This window comes from Pogoniulus pusillus, chromosome 1 (assembly GCF_015220805.1).
Source record: "Pogoniulus pusillus isolate bPogPus1 chromosome 1, bPogPus1.pri, whole genome shotgun sequence".
Classification (NCBI taxonomy): domain Eukaryota; kingdom Metazoa; phylum Chordata; class Aves; order Piciformes; family Lybiidae; genus Pogoniulus; species Pogoniulus pusillus.
The window spans coordinates 27,609,558-27,634,845 of record NC_087264.1 but is presented as its reverse complement, the minus strand read 5'-3'; the positions used below and the strand labels follow the sequence as shown (position 1 = coordinate 27,634,845).

General features: G+C 43.1%; 1 long non-coding RNA gene across 1 annotated transcript; it reads left to right on the top strand.

Annotated features, from left to right (window-relative positions):
* Window positions 1-428: 428 nt before the first annotated feature.
* LOC135180688 (uncharacterized) lies at window positions 429-23,971 on the top strand. Its single transcript, XR_010304537.1, has 3 exons — window positions 429-601; window positions 22,121-23,579; window positions 23,611-23,971. It is a non-coding gene; the product is annotated as an uncharacterized LOC135180688 (long non-coding RNA).
* The last annotated feature ends 1,317 nt before the right edge of the window (window positions 23,972-25,288 follow it).

The following is a 25,288-nucleotide window of genomic DNA, read 5'->3' as shown; positions in this document are numbered from 1 at the left end:
GCTGCCCTCTGCCTACAGCATTATTTTCGCTTCTGTGGCAGGGGGCTGTGGCGCTTCTGCCTCCGGGTTGCGGCCGGCGTTTGGCGTCCAGCCTCAACCCCTTCCCTTGCCTTGTGCCGCGGGTATCCTGTTCCTGCTGCCCTTGTGCCCCGGGCAGCTGTACGGCCCTCAGCAGCGAGCGCCTTAGGGCCGTTTAGGGAGAAACGTTAAAGTAAACTTAAATTGCGGCCTTTTAGAAGGGGTGATGCAGCACCTGAGCCCCGACCGGGCCCTTTTCCTGCGGACAGGTCCGGGCCCGCCGCGGCGGCCCCTAGTGGGAGAGGGCTACAAGCCGCTGCGGCGCCGCGGGCCTGGCTCGGCGGCGGGCGCTGTGCGGCGGGCGGGCGCTGTGCGGCGGGCGGGCGGGCGCTGTGCGGCAGGCGGGGCGGGCAGCCGCGAAGGGCGCATGGGCGCTTCCGGGGCGCCAAAACGGCGCCGCGTTGAGTAGTGCTCAAAGCCGGAGTTAGCAGCACCTGCTGCTGCTCTCGGCTGTGAGGTCGTGTAGGCGCAGCAGCCCTGAGTCACAACTGCTTGGTGCACACTCGCTTTGAAGAAACCTTTGGTAGGGTGAAAGATCTCATGTAAAATAACCCTTTTAAAACATTATTAATATTATTATTGTCTTTAGTAAATACCGTCAGGCGCTCTGGCCTTGCTTTGTTCTGCAAATTATAAGCTTCTAGCCAGAAGAGTGGAATTTCACGTGTCTGTATCTTTTTTTTTCTTCCATCTTTTGGTGAGGAGCTTTGAAACTGACCAAAACATTTCAGGAGGAATGATGGGTTTTGGTGCTGAAACAGTTGGGTGAGGGGTTTCTCACCAAATTTTGAGACAAAGGGATTATGGCTACTCTTAGTTTGGCATTTTAAGTTCCTTTGTTTCTTTTTTCATCACTACAGAATTCTTGAGCATCTCTTAAAATCAGTAGGAATGATGTGTAAATCCTGTAACTTCTGTTGTCTGTCAGTGAAATAAGAAGTCTCCGATTTAAGGTCTTGTGACTGTACTACATTAAAGCTTATTGAAATAACTCATAAAATGCAATAAGACTACTAAAGAAAGTGACCACTTTGAAAGCAGTCAGTTGAGACAAGTGTTCCTTCTGTTGACATCCCAAAGGCAAGTTACATTCATGGTGCATGTTCCTGCGTGTGCAAAATGACTCAGTAATGGAATGGTCTGCCCAAGGCAGTGGTGGAGTCACCCTCCTTGGAGCTGTTTAAGCAGTGTGTGGACTTGGTGCTAAGGGACATGGTTTAGTGTTGACCCTTCAGTGCTGAGTCGAGGGTTGAACTAGATGGTCTTTGAGGTCTCTTCCAACTGGATGAATTCTGTGATTCTGGAAGGATAAATTGCTTAAGGCTCTAGTTAATTTAGTTTTGGTTTTATTCACAATGAAAACACCTCTATTAAATAATCTGTTTACCTGAGCCTTTCCCTGTCATTCAGTAGTGATAAGAATGGGGTTATTGAAGAAAAACACTTCTGGATATGTAAACAACCTGTGAATTTCTATTGGCGTCTCCTGTGTTTTGGGAACAAGGAATAAATTGTTGAGGAGGAAATAGCTAGAAGGCATCTACTGAACTTATCAAGTGATTGACTCTGATTTGCCTTTTTCCTGCCTTGCTGTGTGTGCAATGGTATGCAAAGTGTTTAGTTCAAGTTAGGTACTGACTTCGGTTTCAGTGGGATACTAAGCCCACCAAAACCTTGTTTAAATGCTTAAAGTATTTTTAAATGCTAAAATTCCGAATTACATCTTATCTAGGCTAGTGGTATAAGTTACTTGACTTAATGATCTTAAAGTTTTTTTTCCAACTGAAACAATTCTGTGATTCTATTTTATATAAATTTGAACACCAGAATTAATTTTAAATTATTTGAACTATACTTGGAGTTCGGTTTCCCTTTTTTTTTTTGGCATGTTGTAGTGGTAGTATGGTGCAAGATTTTTTTATTTTTCAAAATTAATATTGTTTATTAATTTGGATAGTAATAGATTTAATCTCACCACATTGACTATTTTTAATCAGGTTCTTTGCATGGTCATGAAAACTATTACACAGATGAAAACAGAGGATCTAGAACATTTAAGACATAACTAGCAATGATACAACAAACATTAAACTGTTAGAACTGGGAGAGGTTCTTGTGGTCAATTATACTGCTTGTCCACTAGAGGGACTCGAGAAGCTTCTTTCTGCTTAAGGCAGAGGGCGCTTGGATCCAGCCAGAGATTTCTTAACAGGGAGGCTTTTCAGTATTCACTCACAAAATACTGCCTCCCAACTCTCAGAGCTAAGCTATAGTTTCCAGACAGTACCCAAACACTTGAAAGGAGTTCGATTGGTGTCTCAGTTGCCTTCTAGATCTTGCTAGGCCCTAACAGGGTGCTGGGGGAGAGAGAGTCAGATGATCTCTGACCTGATCTGGTTCCTTTTTGATTCCAGACATGGCATGGAGGTTTGCAGAGGGGCAAGCAGGATGTCTTGCAGATGGACACAATGGCCTGCTGGCTAAGTAAGCCTATCACAAGAGGCACTTAATGCCTAATCCTTGTAAATTTAGCCAAGGCAGCTTCGAAGTAGACGAACCCAAAGTATCAGGGCTTGTTATTATGTAGCGGAGAGAGCATGGCAGGATGCAGTGGCTCAGAGCAGTGAAGCAGAAGCAGAGAGAACATGTTGTGTTTACCTGCTCATGTCTTTTATCAATGCAGCCTGAGACCATTAAGTTCTTTGGCCATGGAGCTTAGCCAATGAGAATGGCAGTTAGCCAAACTTGACTGTATTAGGTGAGCCAAGGCTTGCTTTTACCATTTTAGGGCAGAATACAAACAAGTGTATAAACAAGTGTGGGTGCCCTGTTTACAAGTTTGGAAGGACAGAAGGAGACTTGAAGGCACCAGGACTTTGTCTTCCAGGTTGGACTGGATGATCTTGGAGGTCTCTTCCAACCTGGTTGATTCTATGATTCTATTCCTTTCCTGCAGTTGCGTCTCCCAGCTGCATAATGGGGGGAACAGGGAAAACATGTCTGGACAAGCCAGAACATGTTTAGGCCTATTTTGGCCTTCTATGACACATGTATAGCCATGCCCTGTGGTGGTTAGTATGAGTTATGATTCTCCTTTTATCAGGAGATAACCAGTGTCCAAAAGTTGCTTGTCAGCACTATAGTGTAAGTTGTTTGTTTCTGTTGCAGCAAAATTAATGGATGAACCAGGTAATGGCAATGCTCTCCTGAGTACACTTAAATGTGAGAGGTGGGATGCATTTGCTAGGGGAGCCACCACTTACATTAACTAAAATATTAATGTTCAGACACAGCTGTGCCAAGTTTATGTTTCTGAGTTCTGAGGAAGTGAACAAAGTAGTGAGTCTTTCAGGCTATTGCTTACAGTTTCCATCTCTTGATTTTTTGCTGTTTTCTTCCAATGAGTATCCCTAGTTAGAAACATTTGCCTGGTTTATTTCCTTGTCAGCTTGTAGGGTTAGGGAGGAATTCTCATGATTATTTCTTTTATGGTGGAACAGATCCAGGACAATTGCACAGCTTATATTTATAGAGATGCTCTCAAAAAATACAAATGTGACTCTGGGAAGATGATAAAATTATTTCCAAGTCTGCAAACCTGTCCTCATATAGGGATTTAGAGTCTTCTCACAAGATCACATTTGAACAGTTTATTCTTCCTCTTAAGAGAAGCAGGAATGAAATAGTGCCCACTGGAAAGCCCTTAAAATATAGTTAAAAAGCACATGGAATTGTCTTCTTTCTCCCTGTTGAATAAGCCTGCATTCAGACCTACTTGAATATGCTCACCTTGGTAGAGGATTCCTGTGTTAATAGAAAATTTTGGGCACAAGATTCTTCAGTTGTATCTAAGGGCTGGGCAAAAAGAAGTTGTTATAGTCTATTGAGATAGAGAAGTATGTAATTTGAGAACTATAATCATAATGGAATGCTTTTATATCATTATAAAGAAACGTATACTAGTAAGTCTATTGTGCTTAAATGCAGCGTGCAACTAAGCACCATGCAGCCCCCAGTGGAATGGGGAAGAAAGTCAGGGAAAACCATGTGAAACTCATGGGTTGAGGTAAAAACAGTTTAGTAACTAAAATAGAATATCATAGTTAATAATAAAAAATAATAGTGATGACAGTTAAGTATAAAAAAGAGGAAGAACTAAAACCCAAGAGAAGTGATAAACAGTGCAGTTGTTCACCACATGCTTGACCGAGCCCAAGCAGTGATCTGCCTCTCAGTCAGCATCCCCCAGTTTATATATATACTGGGCATGATGTACTAAGTGTTGGAATATCTCTTTGGATAGTTTGGGTCAGCTGTCCTGGCCATGGTACCTCCCAGCTTCTTGTGGACCTGCCTGATAGCAGAGCATGGGAAACTGCAGAGTGCTTGACTTAGGGTCAGCACTACTGACTGACAACCAAACCACCAGTGTGGTGGTTTGATTGTCAGTCAGTAGTGCACTTCTTGCACTAGTCCCAGAGCACAGCACTGCACCAGCTACTGGGAAAAAAATAACTCCAACTCAGGTGAAGACAGGACAAAGTCATATTTCCTAATGAAGTATTCTTGACCTCACATTGTGCTGTTGTAGAAATTAAGTGCATATATGACATTTTACAGTCAGACGAATGTTTACTAACTTTTTTCAGGTCCTGAGATACCAGCATTTTACATGATTTAATCATTTCTGTTTGATTACAGTAAAGTTTCAGTGCATATAACTGCTTTAGGTATTGGTGAACTTGTAAATTCACCCTGCAATTATAGTAACTAATGTATCAAATATTCAGTGTAAAACCCTACAGATATTCAAATTGCATAGTCCTCGGGCTCAGATCGAGTACTTAATTCTTTCTACTTTGAGCTTTCTTTGCTTGGAACCATTGCTGACCTTTGCAGTGAACACCTGTTCAGTTCTGCTTTCCTCTTTTACTTTGAGAATAAGTGTCACATTTTATCTGAAATAAAGACCCTTTTTATAAAATAAGCTTAATGTTGGGTAGCTTCAAGATGTGCTTTAAGAACCATGCACGTTGGATTAGGAAGTTGCTTCACATGCAGCAGTTTGTCTGGACACAGGCAGATGACAATGGATGAAATAATTTTCTCTACTAAACATCGATGCTGATGGGATGTGTCACGTTCTGACTTCTGTGCCGTTTGGTTGCTTTGCTTGTGGAGGTGTTGAAAGGAATAAGCAAGCAGATAGAGGACCAACAGTTTCTCACCCATGGAGATTTCTTCACATTTCCCTAGACAGCCAGCAGAGACTTTCAAATAACATAAATTATCCTCTTTCAGGTTATGTGGATATTAATCAGGCAATGCAATTAGTTTGTTGTTGCCAAACAATGCCTTTTCCCAGAGACTGTGATACCGTAGTTTGTCTATATCACAACAGGTTGTATTCCCAAATGTCACAAAGACAGGTGCAGCTTTTTGTCTGCAGATATGTGCTTTCTCTGCAGGTCTGGTCACAAGATCATAAGGGAACTTACCTACTTTCTGGAACGTTTATCCTGTAGAAGTGTAGAAACACACAGTCAGCTGTAGAAGTGCTGAGCAGCACAGCTGACCTTTGGAGAAACCAAAGTGCTTCAGCTACTGAACATTCCTCTTTGCTGATTGTTTTAATCTTCTGCTTGTTCCTGATATGGATGTGGCGCAATAGATAGCTCAAAGCTCATTAAGACTCTTTTTAGTTCTGTGGTGGCTGTCACGTGCTTGCACTGGTTTGGTTGTGTGATTCCTGCTGTATGCATGTATGCAGGTATAGATCCAAAATGTGATTACCTCGTTCTGTTCTTGTGGAGCCAAGACAAGACTCCAAGACCTGGATAGTGAAGGAGAAAATGAGGAAGGCTTAGGGGCATCTGGGAGAGATTTTCTTCTAATGATCTTTCAATTGTTGTTTTAGAGTTCAGAAGATTGTTCTTGTGCTGTCATGCATGTGTGTTACAAAGGTTTGCATCATGCCTAAGAGAGAGTCTTTAAGAGAAATCTTTCTTTTTTTTAACCCATTCATCAGACATCAGTAAGCAGATGTTAAAAAATATTAAAATCTGGCTTCAGTTCTTTCTGCTCCCATGATCACTTCCACTGTCCATGTTCTGTAGTGTCACTGTTAAGTTTTGTCTTTGCTACAGTCTTTTTCCTTCCTTGGCCAAGTCTGCAAATTAGAGTGCGTTTTGGTTGTTTGTTTGGTTGTTTTTTTTCATGGATGTTAATTTTTTAAGCAAACCTTTTTGTTTCCTTTATGCATCACAATGACAAAAACATTGCAGCTCATTTTTAAACAGCTGGGTTTTCTCTCAAAACCCAGAATTTGGAGTTGTGCTCTAGATGTACCTGTCTGAATCGGACAGTTCAGTGATCTGTTTGGGTGTCTTCAAGAAGCAGAGAGGAAAGAACTAAACAGTTAAACCAGAATTCTAGAGTGATTATACAGCTAAAATACTTAACTTTGTGCAAAGCTCATTTAAGTAGAGGAAGCTTCTAATGATTGTTTTATTATTCCTTTTAAAGAAAAGAGAGTGGAGTACACAGTTGTTAATTGCTTACAGGAGAAATCTGGCCCAGCAGTGAGTACTAATGACAGCTCCTATGCAGCAGCCTAAGCCTCTTCCATTGTAATTGCCAGTAGATCCATGAAGTGGCAGGACTGTGAGCATTGCCTCATGATGTCTTAGACTGGAAATCACTTCTGCAGACTGTAGTGAAATCAGAGTAACAGGCAGTAACTGGATTTTTTAAGAGAAGCAGAAATGGTATCTCTGGTGGCATCTGAATTTGTTTGAAGTGTGCATATACGCAGAGAAAAAGTGCAGTGCACACAAGTTTGCAGTGTGTGGATGTGAATCTGCGTCGGTGTGCTCTGGCTGCTGTTTCCAGGCTCATCACTAGTAACTGAAGTGAAGGATCAGCATTACTGTTTAGAGAAGCATGATTTTGATTAAGAAGGGAACAATGTGAGGTTTTCTCTGCAGTTGGAGAGGGAATTGTGTTGGCTTTGAAAGTGTATGGAACTTGAGGCATGCTGGGATATTTTTCTCCTAAATCATGTATATTAATATAAGTGGACTTGGTGAACATGCTGTTTCGGAATTCAGAGCCAGTTATAGATGTGTTATTTAGCTTAATAGCATTTTTTAGAGCCTGAATCAGACCAGCAATACTATAGGTTCTCTGAGCCATTCTGTCCTGTGGTAACTTCAGCTGGGATTTGGGTTCTTAGTATGGTAAAACTACTGCACGTACAGAGGAAGAAGCCCTTCCCCATAGGAAGAGACTGCTCGGCTCACAGAGGAATCTATTGCTTGAACAAGAAGCTGTTGTAAAGACTTTTTTATTGGGTTTTATGCTTTCCACTCTACAGGTTGCCTGAATTGTATGAAAACTTCATGTCTGTGAGAGAAATAAGCTTTAGAAAATGTGTTCTCTTTTTTATCTGAAAGGAACACTTTCTTTATGTGACTTTAAGGAAGTTGTTAAAATATAGTCAGGAGAATTTCTTAGGAGGAGATCAGAGAAGTTTATACTCTTTAGTTATCCATAATCTCTTCTAAACCTACTGTTGATGCTTCTAGTTGTGGCATTTCCAGCTGTCTGTCTATAATGGGACTGATACCGTGGCTGTTTCTCTTGGATCACTATATATCTAGGATTTATTGTGGGCTTGATCTGTATTTACCTTTTAAAATAGTGATCATGATTGGAAAAAAAAAATCACTGTTTGCTATTTGTCCCTCTGGGACTGTTTATTTTATCTGTATTTTTTTCATTAGATGCTGTACCTAACTCAGCAGTGTACTGTCAGTGTAGCAGGAGGTGGTGCAAATTTGTGTTGGCATGGAAAACTCATGGCTTGAGGTAAGAGGCAGATACTTCCCAAAATGTGCCACTAAACAGAGATGTAACTGAGAAGGCATTTGGGGAGTAGCCTGTGTTTAAGACTCATATAATTGCTTTGGTAAGGGATAGGAAGTTCTTCAAGACAGATCAGGTGTTTTCATAAAAAATAGATCACACAGCCAGGCACAGACAGTCCAAAAGGCTCTTGCAATGTATCAACGATAACTTCTTGATGCAAGTAGTGGAGGAACCAACAAGGAGAGGTGCACTGCTGGCCCTTGTATTAACTAATAAAGAAGGACTGGTTGAGGACATTAAGGTCAGGCACAGCCTCGGGGACACTGATCATGACATGGTGGAGTTTAGCATTCTAAAGGGTAGAATCAGAGCAACAAGTAGAATTGCAACCCTGGACTTCTGCAGAGCTAACTGTGCTCTTCAGGGACATGCTTGCAGAAATCCCATGGGCTAAGGCTCTGGAGGGGAAAGGAGCCCAAGAAAGTTGGCTAATTTTTAAAGACCACTTCTTCCAAGCTAGGTATGTTCCCCTGAATAAAAAAATCAGGTATATGTGCTAGGAGACCTGCATGGTTCAATAAAGAGCTCCTGAAGGAAATCTCAGGGAAGAAGGAATCTTATAATTCCTGGAAGAAGGGATTGCTCACTTGGGAGAACTATAGAGAAGTAGTAAAGGCTTGTAGGAAAGCAACAAGGCAGGCCAAAGCCCTCCTGGAACTGAAGCTGGCAAAGGAAGTAAAACAGAACAAGAAGGGCTTCTTCAACTACATCAGTAGAAAAAGGAAGAACAGGGAAGGTGTGGGAGCACTACTGAGTGAGGAGGCAGCCTTGATAACTGAGGATGCAGAGAAGGCAGAGTTGCTGAATGCCTTCTTTGCTTCAGTCTTTACACCTAAGGCTGAACTCCCCTATGGACTTCAGACCCTGGATGAAGGAGAGGAAGCCTGGAGCAGGGAACGCTCCCCACTGGTCAGGGCAGACTGGGTCATGCTTAATTAACCTGATAGCATTTTATGATGCCATCACTGAATGGGTAGGTTCAGGGAAACCAGTGGATATAGTCTACCTTGACCTTAGCAAGGCCTTTGACACCATCTCCCATGACATTTTAGTGAGCAAGCTGAGGAAGTGTGGGATGGAAGAGCAGACAGGTGGGTTAGGAACTGCTTGCAAGATAAGAGTTCAGAGGGTGGTGATCAATGGTGCCAGGTCCAGCTGGAGAGCTGTGACTAGTGCTGTCCCCCAGGGATCAGTGCTGGGGCCAGCCCTGTTCAACATCTTCATCAGTGACATTGATGAGGGCACAGAGTGTCTGCTCAGCAAGTTTGCTGACAACACCAAGCTGGGAGGCTTGGCTGATACAGCTGAAGGCTGTGTGGCCACCCAGAGAGACCTGGACAGACTGGAGAGCTGGGCACAGAGGAACCAGATGAAGTTCAACAAACACAAACAAGTGCAGAGTCCCCCATCTGGGGAGGAATAATAAACTCCACCAGTACAGGCTGGGAGGTGATCTGCTGGGAAGCAGTCCTGTGGAGAGGGACCTGGGGGTCCTGGTGGCTAACAAGTTAACCATGGCACAGCAATGTGCACTTGTGGCCAGGGAGGCCAATGGGATCCTGGGGTGTATTAGGAAGAGTGTGTCCAGCAGATCAAGGGAAGTTCTCCTCCCACTCTACTCTGCTCTGGTGAGACCTCATCCTGAATACTGTGTTCACTTTTGGGCTCCCCAGTTGAAGAGGAACAGGGATCTGCTGTAGAGGGTCCAGTGGAGGGCTATGAGGATGATTAGGGGACTGGAGGGCATGGCTTGGCTTATGAGGAGAGGCTGAGGGACCTGGGGATTTTTAGTCTAGAGAAAAGAAGACTTAGAGGGGATTTGATAAATGTTTGTAAGTATCTGAAGACTGTCTAGGAAGGGGGGGACAGGCTCTGCTCACTTGCTCCCTGTGATAGGACAAGGAGCAATGGGTGTAAATTGCAGCAAAAAAGTTTCCACCTCAACACAAGGGGGAACTTCTTTACTGTAAGGGTCACAGAGCACTGGAATAGGTTTCGCAGAGAGGTTGTGGAGTCTCCATCTCTGGAGGCTTTCAAGGCCTGTCTGGATGTGTTCCTCTGTGATCTGTGTTAGATTGTATTGTTCTGCTCTGGCAGGGAGGTTGGACTCGATGATCTCCTCGGGTCCCTTCCAACCCCTAATATTCTGTGATCCTGTGATTAAAGACCTGTTATGGACAGAACAGTGCCATTATAAGGCAATCTAATAATTACTAAACTTTTATGTAATATTGACATTTGTTGCTTATTTGGTTTGCCATCTTTATACTTGTGTAGAGGAAGAGATATTACACTTGTACAGCTGTTACCTAGTGAAGAAATTCAAGACCTACTCACAACGTCAATACAGTTGAAGGACTAAAATCTATCTGAAGACCATACAGTGTCTTCACTAGCTGTGATGCTTTCATCATCTGAAAAGGAAGGGACAGAAAGTAGAGTAGCTTAATATATTAGCTAAAAAATCATCTTAGTTTAAATAGGTTTAAAAGTGAGTTTAAAAGCAAAAACTTATTTGGGAGTTCATGCTGCAAACCTAACGTGGTTATGCAGAAGTAAGCATCCACAAAATGTGTGCTTTGGTACAGCTGAATTGCTTTCAAATAACAGCTTTTTGTTAAACCATTATTTAATTTAAACATAGGCAAAACCTAAATTTTATATCCCATTTGAAATGCTAGGATAGAAAATGATGTCCTTTGTTTCCTTGGTAGTGGTGTTTGGATATGAAAGGAATGTCGTAGGCACAACAATTTAGTTGGAAGTGGTTCCTTACAAATGTCACCATCATAGGTGTAGGAATTTAAGTGCTGTGCATAGGGTTTGCTCTCCATGTGTCTCAAAATGCTGTCTTGGCCTTTGTAGAGCAGACCACTGGGTTTTGTTCCTTCTAATCATTGTGAGAGTCTCTGAGCACCTCTGGAAAAAAGCAAGACAGCATTATGGAAACTAAACCTGCACTCTCCAACATAAGTCTGTATGTAGGAAGTTGTGGCTTGTGGGCAGCCTTGCACTCCCTCCCCACTTTCAAACAGTCGGTTCTTATGTCCCTCGCTTATTTTCTCTCTGCAACTGAACTTTCTGTAGGTAGCAATGAAAAGCTGTGTTTTTCTCTTTGGTATCTTCTTTCTGGGACCTCAGACTTTCAAAAATGGATTGCAGGTGGTGCTGGAAGATAAAAACATCCTGAAGATAAGGGTACAGGGTGTGTGAGGACATTTGTGACAGCAGAGGTCATAGACATACATAACAATCTACCTGCACCAAAAAAGCTGCAGCTGGACACAAATTTGTCTGACAGTGCTTTCTGGCTTCAGGTTATGCATGACTGCTGCTGGAACTCAGACTGCCTCCTTCACCAATAAAATGTCTGTCTCTCCAATATCTTTGGTACACAGATTTCCTTCAAATAGTCTGGTTAGGAACAAAAGTTTGAACAACAGAATTTTAACCCTCATTTGGGACATTCTCTCAGAGAAGGTTTAACATTACTAGACTGTTGTAAATGTTATGTAAAAAGAACAAGCAGGCAAGCCTGACACTGTTCTTGAGTCATGTATAGGCTCAATTTCTAAAGTAGTAATAGCAGCAAGTTTAATGTGATCCTGATCAAACTTGGCACAACCTGAGGCTGCTGTGACTTAAACAGGAGCAAGGTCATCTTGTGCTTTGTAGTCTTTGTTGTTCTTTCTGCCCCTTTGACAAGCATCCAAACAGATTCAGGCTACAAGTATCCATCACTAGGAAGCACCTGCTAATAAAAGCAGTGGTGGAAGTGAAATAACAGGCAGATTAGCACAAAAATCTAATTTTACTGGCCCTGGTAGTTGTGGTAGTTAATGCTGTGAGAGAACTGGGGCCTTTAGAGAGAGAAGAAAATAACATCACGGCGGTGACCTTTCATAAAGGGTGGGGATGTGTTAGGCATAGTTATGTTTGACTTATCCTTGCCTATAGACTGACTTTTATGTCATAGATGTGACTGCCAAAGTAACACTTTAAAGCCCTAATATGGCTTACATATTAAGCTTCATACAGCAGAGGTTTCCCTCAGTCCCTTTTTGATCTTAGTTTGGCCTTTCTACCCCTAAAAATTATGTTATTTCATTGCAGTTCAAATGTCAATCAGTATATATGTTTAATTCTTGACTGCAGGAAAAAGGAAGGGTTGCAAATTCCCACCACTGCTCCCAGCTGTACTGGCTAAAGCATGTAACTGGTACAGTGCAAATAACTGAGAACTCACCACCCTAGGCTCTGAGGTACACAGAATTGCACTCCTTGCTCTGTTGTCTGGTAAAAGCTGATGTGTATTTTTCTTGCACTGACAGATGTCTTGGCTTAGATTCAGTTGGTCTGATTCGTTGGTCCGAATCCAACTTCTAATGTAAGTAAGGCAGTGGTCTGGGTTTGGCTACCCTGCAGTGTGCCTGATATTATGGAATTAAACTTTCTTGTCTTCTACTCTGTACTGCTGGGGAAAATAACTGGGAGATACCTCAGAGTCAACTCTTGTAGATGTTTTTTTGTGAAGCACTTTGTAGAGACAGCTTCCCAGTGTTGCTGAATTGCTGGAACAGGCCATATGCACAAGTGAGACCACTTAAAAATCAGCAATAAAATGAAAAACTGGTTTCGAGGGGATCCTGCTGGTGTAATTTGGAAACTGCTTTTGATTAGTTGCTGCAACTGTTTATTCTCTGCAAGAAGCAACCTAATATAGGTAACACAACACAGAGAGGATGGCAATGAAAGGTTTCTGGCATTCCCTGTCTTCCCCACTGATGCTTCGTAGTTAAGCACCACCTGTTGAAGTAACAGTGGCAGTGTTTCTGGGAAGTTTGATATTGCAATTTCACACTTGACTGCCTTGGAGGGTGAGCAAGTCCCTTTTGGGCTATAGCAGCCTAAAAAGACTTGTAGTGAGCTGGCAACTGGCTGTTGTCAGTGCTTACTTTCTTAACATTGCCTTGTGGGACGCTTCTGTGCTGCATCATCAGGCTAGAATGTTCTCATACTCTGAAATCCCTGCTTATTGGTGTTCTGATTTCAGCTGGGATGGAGTAAATTTTCTTCCCAGTAGCTGGCACAGTGCTGTCATTTGATTTGGTGTGAGAACAACATTGATAACACACTGATGGTGTATTTGTTGCTCGGTAGTGCTCATCAGAAAACTGAAATAGGCTCCCTAGAGAGGCTGTGGAGTCTCCTTCTCTGAAGAATTTCAAGGCCCATCTGGATGTGTTCCTCTGTGACCTGAGCTAGATTGTATGGTCCTGCTCTGGCAGGGGGGCTAGACTCAATGACCTCTTTGGGTCCCTTCCAGCCCCTGACATCATGTGACATCCTGTCACAGTCAAGCATTTTCAGTTTCTTATGTGCTGCCATCAAGCAGAAGCACAAGAAGCTGAGAGGCAGCATGGCCAGAACGGCTGACCCAAACTAGCCAAGGGATGTTCCATACCACAGGACATCATAGGGAGCAAAAAAGTAGGTTTGTCTTTGCTTGTTTCTCTGGTTAGTTATCTGAGGCTCTGATGGATAAACTCTGGAGGACCTAACTACAGCACTCCTCTTTTTTTGCACCTGTACACCATACTTTATGCCACAAAGCTTGTTTCCTGTGTGCAGCAGCAGAACTGATGTTGTCTGTGTCTACCTGGCTGCATTTCATGTTAGCCCATAAATACGACTCCATTTGAAGTTAGTGTTGTGGATGATGAGCTGGTAAGGTGTGGGCAAAGGCACAGGAACCTTCTTCATTCTACTCTCAGACCAAGAACCTCTGGGCTAAATAGGGGCTGTGAATGTTTGAGGGCATGAAGAGGAGGGGCAGGCAGTGGTGAAGGGTTGGTACCTGGACCAGTATTTAGTCCCTGAATCTTGTTCCAGTTTTCTCCTATCATCTTCACTGCTGAGCTGTTTTGCTTATGCTGCCTGTTTCTGAGTAATGTTGTCTCTTTTTGGCAGAGATTTTTGTTTCTTTAATAACATCTCTGAGTTATCTTGTCTTACTGATTTATTCTCACCTGTGCCATCAGGGAAAATAACCACCAAAACTAAATCAAGTATCACTTTTCCTCTTTGGTTATGCAGAACTTGTAGTATCGCATGGCCAGGTGCCTTAGAGTGGCTCTTGTATGATGGACACGTCTGTAATTGCTTGTTAATTTTTTTTTTTTTGGGGGGGGGAAGGTGGTGAGTCTTTTGGTTAAGGAGCTTGACTTCCTGCCCTAATGGAAAGAGCAGGTCCAAACAAGCAGTGGTATTTGTGTGGGGTGTTCTTCTGTCTTCTCAATGAAGTAACGATAGGAGGCCTTGCTCTAACTAAGGTATTGCTGGTATTAAATTTGGGTGAAAAGCAAAAGGTCAGACACTTTCATTCATCATGAAGGAACTGAATCCTGGTACCACCTCATTTTTGCAGTTCTAAATGTCTTGAAATATTCATTAGGAAAAAAGAATGCAGGTCTAATTCATGGAAGAAATTGCCTTTTTTTTGTTGCCCTAGTTTAACAATGTACTCAAGCACAGACTTGAATCCTTTGAGAATTACTTAAGGGCTCAGAGCAGTAAATCCCATTATTGAGGATTTAGAAGAAGATTAGATAACCACAAGAGGTCATAGTTGCTTTATGGATGGAAGAGAGGAGATAAGGTCATATCTGAAAATCTTTCTTTTTTAGAGAAGAGCTGCCAAAAAATAGGTTGTTCCTAGGGAGAAAAAATGAGCTTGACATCTGAATTTTCAGTGTGAAATGCATGCAAAAGTAGGCATGACACAAGGGAAAAGAACAGCCTCTTAAGTGTACTCGGCACTGGTGAGGCTACATGTCAAATACTATGTTCAGTTCTGGGCCACTCACTACAGCAGGGACACTGAAGTGCTGGAGCCTGTTCAGAGAAGGGCAACAAGGCTCTTGAAGAGCCTAGAGTACCCAGCCCATGAGGAGCATCTGAGGGAGCTGGGGTTGTTCAGTCCGGAGGAGACTGAGGGGAGACTTCGTTGCTCTCTACAGCTACCCAAAGAGAGGCTAGAGCCAGGAGGCAGAGCCTCTTCTCCTAGATGACAAGCAACAAGACTGGAGGAAATAGTTTCAAGCTGTGCCAGGGGAGGTTCAGGCTGGATATTGGGAAATATTTCTTCACTGAAAGGGTTCTCAAACACTGGAATGGTCTGCCCAGGGCAGTGGTGGAGTCACTGTCCCTGGGGGTGTTTAAGCAGACCTGTCTTGTAGGGACATGGTGTCGTGTTGACCTTTCAGTGCTAGTTCAAAGATTGAACTGGATGATCTTTGAGGTCTCTTCTAACCAGATGTTTCTTGTGGCTCTGTGAGAACAAATTCTGTTTTGCAGTGGGCTGTTTGTTTGTAGACTTACTTTAAAGTGGTACTTGGGTTGCTGAAGCCAATCCTTTTGCAAATCCATTTATTCCATAAGATTAGCCAAGGAAGTAATTTGATCTTGGGCATTTCAAATGGCATTTTAAAGATCTCTTTAACATCTCATCTGATAGTCATATTTCCTGCTTTAGAAATCTGGCACTGTGGGCAGTATATGTAGCCATTTTCACTGTGATTTCCCTGCTAATCCTTTTCTGCTGTTTCTATATCTTGTGAGACCACACAGAAGTTTCCTCTACTTTATTTAAAATCTGCTTGTGATATGTATTTAAACTCCAGGTAAGGAGTTTGGTTCAGTTAAATCTGGTCCCTTCAATTTTCTTCACTAAGTAAACAAAGTTAACTTTAAGGGAACCTTTTGCAAGTTGATGAGTTCAGCTAAATCTGTTTTAAGGGGAAAACAAACAAAAACCAACCAAACAAAAAGAGGAAAAAAAACACAAACCCAAAAACTTTGTTTGTGCAACTTCTGGGTTTTCTAGCAGAGTCTGTATTTCCAAAGCAAAAAGGCTACATTCAGATCCAATTCTCAGAATCAAGTAATAGTCAAGATGATTACCATCCATCACCATTATTCTAATGCTTTTTCATGGATCTTTAGAAGTAAAGTTTATCCATCGCAAAGGTCTGTGTTATGCCTTCTCTGCCCTTTGTGAAGCTGCAGATGAAAGCTACCTGAAAAATCCTTCTCCTGGACTATTTTATATTTTTTTCACACTGACGACTTAGAATTTACACTTGTGCTGCACTCTGGACCTTCAGTGAGCAGCAATCTGGTACAATGAGTTCTGCTTTTTCTTGGAGCCAACCTCCAACAACAGCAGCAATTGAGTCTCTGTGCTTGATGAGTGTGTTCCCCAGACATGATCTGATGCAGTTCCAATACTGCTTCCACAGAAGTAATGCATCTCCTTAGATTCTGAAGTAAAATGCTTATGCCAGGGAAACATTTTGGAAAGATGAAATAATCTTGTCTACTATTCTTTCTCCATGCTGGAGAACTGGAGCAGCTTCTGTTCCTGAAGCACTACTGTAGCACGACCAAAGACAATGAATGTTCCAGGGCTATAAAGATACTTTGTGTTACCTCACCTTCTAACATGAAAGGTAGGCAGGAGTTCACCTAAGTGAACAGACACCATCAATGGTACATCAAGACTTTACTTGAAAGTTGTGATTGAGAAAGCCACTAGGCAAGAGAGTCTCCAAGTTACCATAGCCTCTTTCATTTACAGAAGATGAACAGATCTGAAAGCTAATTTCTGTCACTTCAGGAAAGAAAGGGTCTTCTGGGCTCTCCTCTGTTCTAGTTCTTGGATTGTGCTCTCTGAACAGGACCACCAGGTCTTCCACTTTTTGACAAAGGGAAAGGTATGTAGATGTGCCTTCTGTTGTGCCTATTGTGTACATCATATCTGACTGGAGCAGTCAAAAGAGCCATGCTTCCTTGGCCTGCTGTTGCTTCCTCTGATCTTGAGTGATGTCACATCACACAGAAGAACGCTTTTTTCCCTTCTCCCATTCCCCACAAGCTTTGGCAAACTGTACCTGCAAAAACAAGGACATGGGTGCAATCAGTTTCAGTCACGAGACTTCATTAAAAATGAAGTACTGAAGCTGGATGTACTGCATAGCCACACTGCTTCCCATCTCCAGCTGTCACTAACTGAATATTAGCTCCTGGATCAGGGTTTACAACATTGAACTTCAGCTTGGTAGCATCTCCTTATCTTTGCTGGGTCACTGCCAGATCCAGAAGTTCATAATGGTAGTGGCTTTTGTGTGTAATAACTCTTTTTGGTGACAAAGGTGCTTTGGCTTTCCAGTTTGAGGGTGCCTGTGAATTGAATGATGCTGGGTAACAACTAGTAATGCTGAGTACTGGGGCAGCTACCTACCCTCTCTTTCTCTTGTTGAATCAGGGGATTCAGCTTCTGGGAGCAGATCTGGACCAGACCCTATTTTTTCCTTCTTGGATGTATCAGCAGGAAAAAGTGAGTATACATCATGATGGAGTAAACCCCAAACCTGTTCCCTAGCTCTTATGGATCACTGCATCCACCAGAAGCTGAGGAAAGACAGGTGTGAATACAACTGGTGAATGTAACTGTCACCACCCTCCCTTGAGCTCTACATGGCCAGTCTCTGCAGACAGTTTTCCATGTGTATCTCTCCTTCCTCAATCAGAAGTCTCTGTATGCTCTCTCATGCCCCCATTAGTGGCAGGATGCAAGAATCCCTTTCTGACTAAATGCACAGGGTCAGGTCATCCTAGTGGCCTTCAACATATTCAGCAGTGTGCAAATTCAGAGATGCATAATTGCATGTACCTGTGTCTAGTTTTGCTTTGTTTCTTGAATATGAATAGCTGGTGGGGATTTTATTTTGTCCCTCCTTCTTCCAACAGAAGGTTTTACTTTCCCTTTAAGACAAGTTTTCAGAAGTAATTTGATAGAACCAAGTCTTAGCTTGTCAGAGGCCATGGATAAACTGGTAGAAATGTAGATTAATGACACTTTATTGCTTTTACAGTAGTAAAGTGGTAGGAGCAGAGTAAGCAGCAGTTATGCTTTTTGTGCAAATAATAACTTGAATGTCAGAATAGTTGTTGCAAGTGGTTGCATCAGTCACTGGTAGCAGTCCTGGTTTCACCTCAGGTTTCCTCCATCTTTTCTTCCCCTTAGTCTCTCAGATGTTTTGCTGAAAACAAGTCCTTATGGTCAGCCAGCAGGTAGCCCTTCCAGCAAACTTCAACCTTGCTTCTGGACAGCCAAGCACATTGTTTTGTTATTTGGTAGTTGTTTTGGCAGTAACAGATGTACAGAGGAGCTGGACCACGAGTTAATACATTAGGTGGGAGACATGCTGTCAAGGTGGCAGGATGCAGCTCCATGGATTAGAGCTTCCTTCAGGAAAGGGTTATGGAAAAGAAGATGGGTGTCATGAATCCTAGCAGTTGCTAGCAACACTAAAGTACTGCCAGTGGTCTACAGCAGCCAGAAATGATGATGTAGTACTGGGAGGAGAGAATGAAATGGGAAATTGAGCAAAAAAAGGTAAATTAAAGAGAGAAAAAAAGGCCTCTCCTTGATCCTTACAGCTTTGGAAACCTATGCTGACATTTTCAGTGGTTTCTTGTGTCATCGCTTGCAAGTAGTAGTTGAGTCTTCTAAACAGTGGACACTCCCTTCTAAGCAACTGACTTTTTACTCACAAATCAGATGCAAACCAGTAACCTCTGATCCCTCGTACTTCACTATCTAAACCCTCAGCTTCCCTCTTCAGCGTATTTCTCAAACTGATAAGCTTCCTTGCCACTGAGGGGAAGAACTCAACACAAACTTCTCACCCTGAAGGTCTCTGCAACTTCCTGCATTTTCAGCATAACTTTCTGCTAAGAGTCATTGTTCTTCTAGTGAATGCAGACATCGAGTGAAATGTGTTTCTGTGCCTCTGCTGCTCTGTCACTAGAAAAGAACCAGTAATGGAGCTTTATCTGCTGGATTTCTAGCTCTCTTTGCTGGAGTCATATGGTGTGTTGTTAGAACATGGAAATACAGTTGCATGCAGCTGTTTAGGACTTAAATTCCCAGAAGCAAGCATAGCCTGGGAACCCTTTGGTGTAAAGAAGCAAACGACCTCTTAAAACTGCAGTGCTTTGTTGTATAAGTGGTGGCAGTTCACAAGTACAGCTGTGATAGCACAAAGGAGTTGCACAGCCTGTGCAGCAAAGTCATTTCCCAATGCATCCCCGAGGTAAAGCTGCAGTAGGTAGGGTGCAGTAGTGTGTACCTCATAGCATGTTCATGGCACATCGTGGCATAAACTCTGCTCTTTGTCAAAATATAATTGCATACCTGAGCCAGAAGTTTTACAGATAATTTTATTATCTGTAAAATTATTAATAAAATTATTCTGGTGAGTTGGAGCTGCACACAACCCATCTTAATCATTATGAACATAAGGCCTGAATTTTTGTGCAGCTTGGCTTCAAATGGTTTAGGGCATGGATCACCTCTCTCACTGCAGGACCTGCAGCAGTTAGGTAGTGGATGGACATTTGTCTGGTTAAATAGCACTGAAGATGGGGTGTTCTCAGGGAAGTGCTTGCTCTGCTTTGCTCTCTATCCCTCTCTGAATTATTCAGCCTTCCTCTGGATCCTGGTAAACTTGTAGACATAGGTTTTGTGAAGCACAACTTTCCTTTACAAGTGCTGTGGTAATGCTTTCCTAGTGTGTCACATCTTTGGGTCTACCCTTTATATTCTTGGTGCTTGTTGGGGTTTGGGTATTGATTGTCCAAGGCAGGAATTATAAAAACAGAATTACTTTTATTTTCCTGAAAACACCACCTCCAAACTATACACAGAACTAGTTAAGGTTTATTTACAGGCTCTAATTCAGTCAGGAAGATCTTCAAAGGATGCTTATGGGCAAATTTAGACATTTAAGAAAGTCAGAAAATGGAAAAGGCTAAGCTACAACACAGCTTTCCCCAGTTACAAATCAGGCTGGGCAGAGAATCTAAGGGAACAGCAGACTTCACTCACAGAGGGGAGGTAGGAAACTGGCAATGATCCCTGGTGAATTTCTCTGCTGGCAGCCTCTCTCAAATGCAAGCAATATCCACTCATAGGGATCCACACGGCAAAAGTCCAAGACAGGTGGAAAAAAACACCAAAGTCAAAAGTGTCTCGGGCACTTCTTCCACAAGAAGATTCGTGGGGTGGTGCTTGCTCAGCAGCACAAGAAAAGCCAAACTGCTGGCCACTTCCCCAGCTCCAGGTAGTGAGCAGGAAGTCTGGCTGCAGTGTGGTCCAAGTGAAGCCAGGTCTGGGTGCTGCCAGCAGCAGCTCTCTCAAATTGGATGTGAGGACTTGCCAGGCTTGCAGACTTGCACAGAATGGTGCAGAAGTAGGACTGCGCAGGACAGTGCAAAAATGGGGGACTGCCCAAAAGCAAGGATGGTGCAAAACAAGAGCCACGCACAGGTGGAAGCCATCCACAAGCAGGGATGGTCCAAGGAGGGAACTCTCCAAAGCGGGAACTCTGTCAAGATGGGAATTCTGTAAAGGTGGAAACACCTGTGCTTTTTGCCCTCTAAGCTTTTCCTAGATATTGTGTCCATTTACCATATATACTGAGCACGAAGAATCCAGCCAGCCACTAGTTGATTCCAGCACGGGCTTCCACAAGAGGCTGTACACATGTGGAGAAGGTGCCTTTTGCTGGTCCCCCTTCAAGCTGCAGCAGGGGGAAAGTAGTTTTCCGCACCATTTTCTTTCACCATTCAAACCTCCTAGAGATGGAGTTGGGGGAAAGAAGGATTTTGGAGTGCCCCACAAAAGTGCTTCCACCAGTGATAAAGGCATCTGACATACCAGCACTCTACTTCCTGTATCTTTCCTGGGATTTTCCTTTTACCATCCTCCAATCTCTTGAGTATCGAGGCAGATTTGAAGCAAGATACTCTAGTCACTAGCTCAGCTTTTCCATCTTCCACTGTTAAAACCACCTTGCTGTTTGTGTTTCAAGTACTTATGGGACAATCTGAAGCAGATTCTGGGTACATAAGGAATGTTTTAGGCATAGCATCTCCACATTTGCTTTCATGCTGAATGTAGAAGAGGAAAAAAGTTGTGTGCTTTTTACTGTGCTACTTATGTATTCTGCTCTTCATGTGGCCCTGCAACCTGGTTAATGTTTTGAGTTTGTGCTTACAAATTTACTTTAATTAGTTCTGTTTTATTTCTGTTAATTATTAATAAAATTATTCTGGCCTTCCCTTTGTTTTTTTTCTGTAACTTCACCCTTACTATTTTCTTCACTTGAATATGGTTTTGCTTTCCTGAAGAGTGCTTACTTCACAGCTTCCATTCCCCTAACCTGTAGTCCAATTTCCTTTCACTCTTCCTGTGATATTTTGACATTAGGAAATGTCTTCTCTGTGCTGCTTTTATATTGTCCTGAAGTTGTCTTCATACTATCTGCTAGGATTGAATTTGCTTGGCTGCCTCTTAAGGTTCCTTGTTTGCATAATTCCCCTTTCTATAGCTGAATGCAATTGTGATTTTTTTTTTTCTGTTGTGAGCACTGCAGCCCTTGAGGAGCAGGTCCTTGAATGTAATGTTTGGAACAGCATTCCACATGATGAAATCAAGAAGTGTGCCTCCTTTCATGTACTTCCTAAGCAGCTGTTTCATTGATTCTCAACTTCTGCTTCATAAGGGCTTTTTATTGATAGGATAGAATACAGTAGTTTTAAATGTGGAGCTGGGAGAGCTGCCTTTGCAATGCTTCCTACAAGCAAACATGAACTGTTTGTGCCTCTTTGGTGGTTTTACAGCAACTGCACAGTGCAAAATGTCTCTCAGGAGACATCTAAAGCCCATATGTGAAGTATTACTTAAATCTCCAAGATAGTACTAATAAAGATGTGAACAATCGATGCAGGTCTAGTATTTTTCCCTTGGGGTTCCCTTTAAAAGAAGCAGGGGGAGATGGGGGACACAGGACACACTTTGGCCCTGAGGTATTGTTTGTGTAAGCAGGTAATTGATACAGTCCACAGATCTAATGAGAGTTGATTGTTCTATTCCATTGGCGAATTACAGAGGGAGCTCTTATCTGGTACTAAGGAAAGCAGAGCATGTGTTTGAGTATGTATTGATTCGATTTCTTTTTTGTTCCTTCTCTTTTTTCCTTATCAGCCCACTTGCATGGAGCTGCCAAAGGAGCTCTGTCAGCTGGCAGACAGCCAGAAGCTTCAAAGGGAGAAAGCAATAAAAGACTACAGAATGAATAAGGATGGTCTTCTGATCAGACTAGCCATGGAATTAAGAGAGAATCCATGCATGGAAGGATAGAGACTACAGAGATGACAGGGACTGCTTTCCTACAAATGAAGTGGTGACTCAAATGCCATCCCTCAACACTCAGGAGGTGCTTTGTCAAGAAAAGCTTGCAAGTCAAAATCAAGTGGTAAATCTGCTAGAGAAACTTAAGCAGACCTCAAGGTGAACATACAAGTCTAATTTCTGATACAGGTGAGTTGATGAGTTTAGACATGAAGACATCCACGCAAAGGGCCTGTTCCCACTGCAGTGTCCAACAAATGCTCCTTCATTTACAGTGACAGGTAAATCCATTGTTGAAGGGAAATAATATGATCTTTCCTTCAAAGAAAACTCCTCCTGTGTCTATTTTTTGAGATCTGTTTTTCAGAAGAGATATTTCTGATTTTTTAAAAGTGCCTTTTGTTTTTCTGGCTTTATTATCAGACCAATGTTTGTGTTGGTGCTTTGGTTACCTGTTGCAGGTATGTAAAACTCTAGCTTGATCCAAATATGTAAACAGGGAGCCTTTCGACTGACATTAGAAAGAGTTTGTTTGAAAAATGAGAAAAACCTTCTGACCACCCCATGTGGGCTTGGTAAATCTCTTTAGTATAGCTGTGCAACAGTCTTTCACAGAACAGCAAACAAACTCACATCCTAATGGACCCTTGTGCTGGAGAAAACAGCAAAGCTGTGTACTGAGAAAAAGGACTTCTCTGTCAAGTCAGTTATTTTAGACTAAGAAGAGAAGCTTCCAGCTGAGAGCTGCACACCACTGCTGGTGATCTGCACTGCTCTATCAAACTGGTGTAGACAGGGTTGTAACTCTAATGTGGTGTGTATATAAAGACTTGTGTGTAAAGGTGTGGGGGGAAACATTTAAATTAGTTTAATAGATACACTTACCCCAAGCAAAATAAGATATCATGGTAAAACCTTTGTTCCAAATACACTTGCTTTGACTGGTATTCACTAAAAGTAAAGCTCCTCCCCTGACAGCACTGTTCTACCACCTGACAAAACTTATGTAGGCCATGCCTGAATCTTTGCACTTTTTTTGACATACCACTGTATTTCACTTGCAAGCACAGGACTGTTGCAAACTGTTTGCATTTAAATTCTGCATTTATGCTCATTTCTGAATTTAAATACATTAAAAATACTGCATGTGGTGACATTCAAATGGTTTAGACAGAGTGGGGAACACTTTTGCTCTCAGGATTGTGGCTATATTGCTAAGCACTGATGAACAACATGAGAAAGGGGAGCAAATGGAAGAGGCAGTGGTCACTGCTCCAACCGGGATGCAGTCCAGGGACAATATGGGCTTCAGGCTGCAGATACCTGAGTACTAATGACACCAGGTTGCAAGAAACATGACATCTATCTGCTGATACCTGGTTGTCTTTGGGTGTAAATGGGTGTGACTGGATTACTATGATGTATCCTTGTACATTTCTTTTAAATGCCTTGGTGTTTGCTTTTTTTGTTGTTCTTGCTTTGTTTTGTTGTTCTCCCCACTGGACTAGCAGTACTTACATGGGTTTCTTTGTTGAAACTGTAGGTAAGACTTGCTCACTTCTGTGAGTGGCAGAAAAACTTCCAAGCTTTGCTCTTTGTCAGTACAGCTTCTGCACTTTAAAAGAAACCCTTAATGGAATTCTGTAATCAAACTGTACAGACTCTCTCAGTTAACTTTAGAAAAATAAAACAGGTTTGAAACTAGATTGGTTTACAATGTTTTATTTGGAAATTATGTCCAAATGGAATGGAGTCATCACTCATTGATGCCCAAGTTTTAAAATGACAATTTTCTTTGAAGATTTTTTTTCTCTTCAGTGATCTTCAAAACCTTGTTATGCTATTTGGTGCTAGCACACTGTTCATCTGAGCATGGTAGTGACATGTGATATGACAAAATCATACATGCTTCATAAACTGCATGTGCATTAAAAAGAGTGACCAGGTGAGGGAGTTTCCTTCCCCTCTGCCCTAGTGAGGCCGTATTTCGAGTATTGTCTCCAGAGACCGTTATGTGATTCTGTAATAAAATTGGTGTTTGTAGTAAAGGATTTTAAGTACTGTAACAAGTTAAGGACAGCTCTGTAATGAGGTTTTACTGGGACTTTGTGTTATTTCCTGGTAATTGTGGTACCAACCATGTGCTAAAACACAGCTTAGTCCTGAAATACCAAATTTCTATCTCTGGGTTATCAAGCGAGCTGCATTAATCGCTCATTTAACGATTATCTGTAAATGCTGTACTTGATGGGTTGAGGGAGACTCGCCTCAGCGCGTTACACTGCAAACTGTCTCCACAGCTAACTTTCAGGCCTTTTCCCGACCTCCTGTGATGCCATTCTTCATGTGCCAAAGGGAATGGGCAAAATGCACAGAGCTCCACAAAGTAGCCCTTTTTTGTCCATGTTGCTGCTAGGTGACCATGCCCCAGTCCCAGCGCCATCTGCGCCGCGGCACGGCGGTGGTCGGGTCGGACACACGCAGCCGCTTCAGCCTGGTTTGCAAAGCAAGCTTCGCTGACGCTTCCGGCCAGAGTAAGGTGGCAAAGCGCGGGCCTGGCCCATCTCTCGCCCGTTGGTGGCGGCCAGATCGGCTGCGCAGCCCCAGCGCGGCCCGGAGCCGCCCGCGGTACCGGCGCCAGCACCACTCCCGCGGCGCCCCACCGCCCTTCCGCCGGCTCAAGGGCGAGCGCGCGTCACTTCCGGCACGCCTCTGCCCGCCCGCCCCGGCATCGCGAGAGCCCGCCCCGCCTCACGCGAGAGCCGAGGGCTCACTCGGCCGCCTCGCCGAGCGCCTTCGGCAATTTCCGTCAAGACCAGACCCTACCAATCGACCTGGGGAGCGCATCGATGGGAGCGGGCTTCCCGCGGGCTCCGTCTGGGGACGGTGCCCACGGTGTGGGTGCCGTGGCTGTGCGACTACCGCGGCGACGGGAGCGGGGCGGTGGAGCTAGGGTGCGAGACCTGGGCGGTGGGGAAGTATGCGGGGTTCGATTGTTCAGGCCTGGCCATGGCGCCTCTC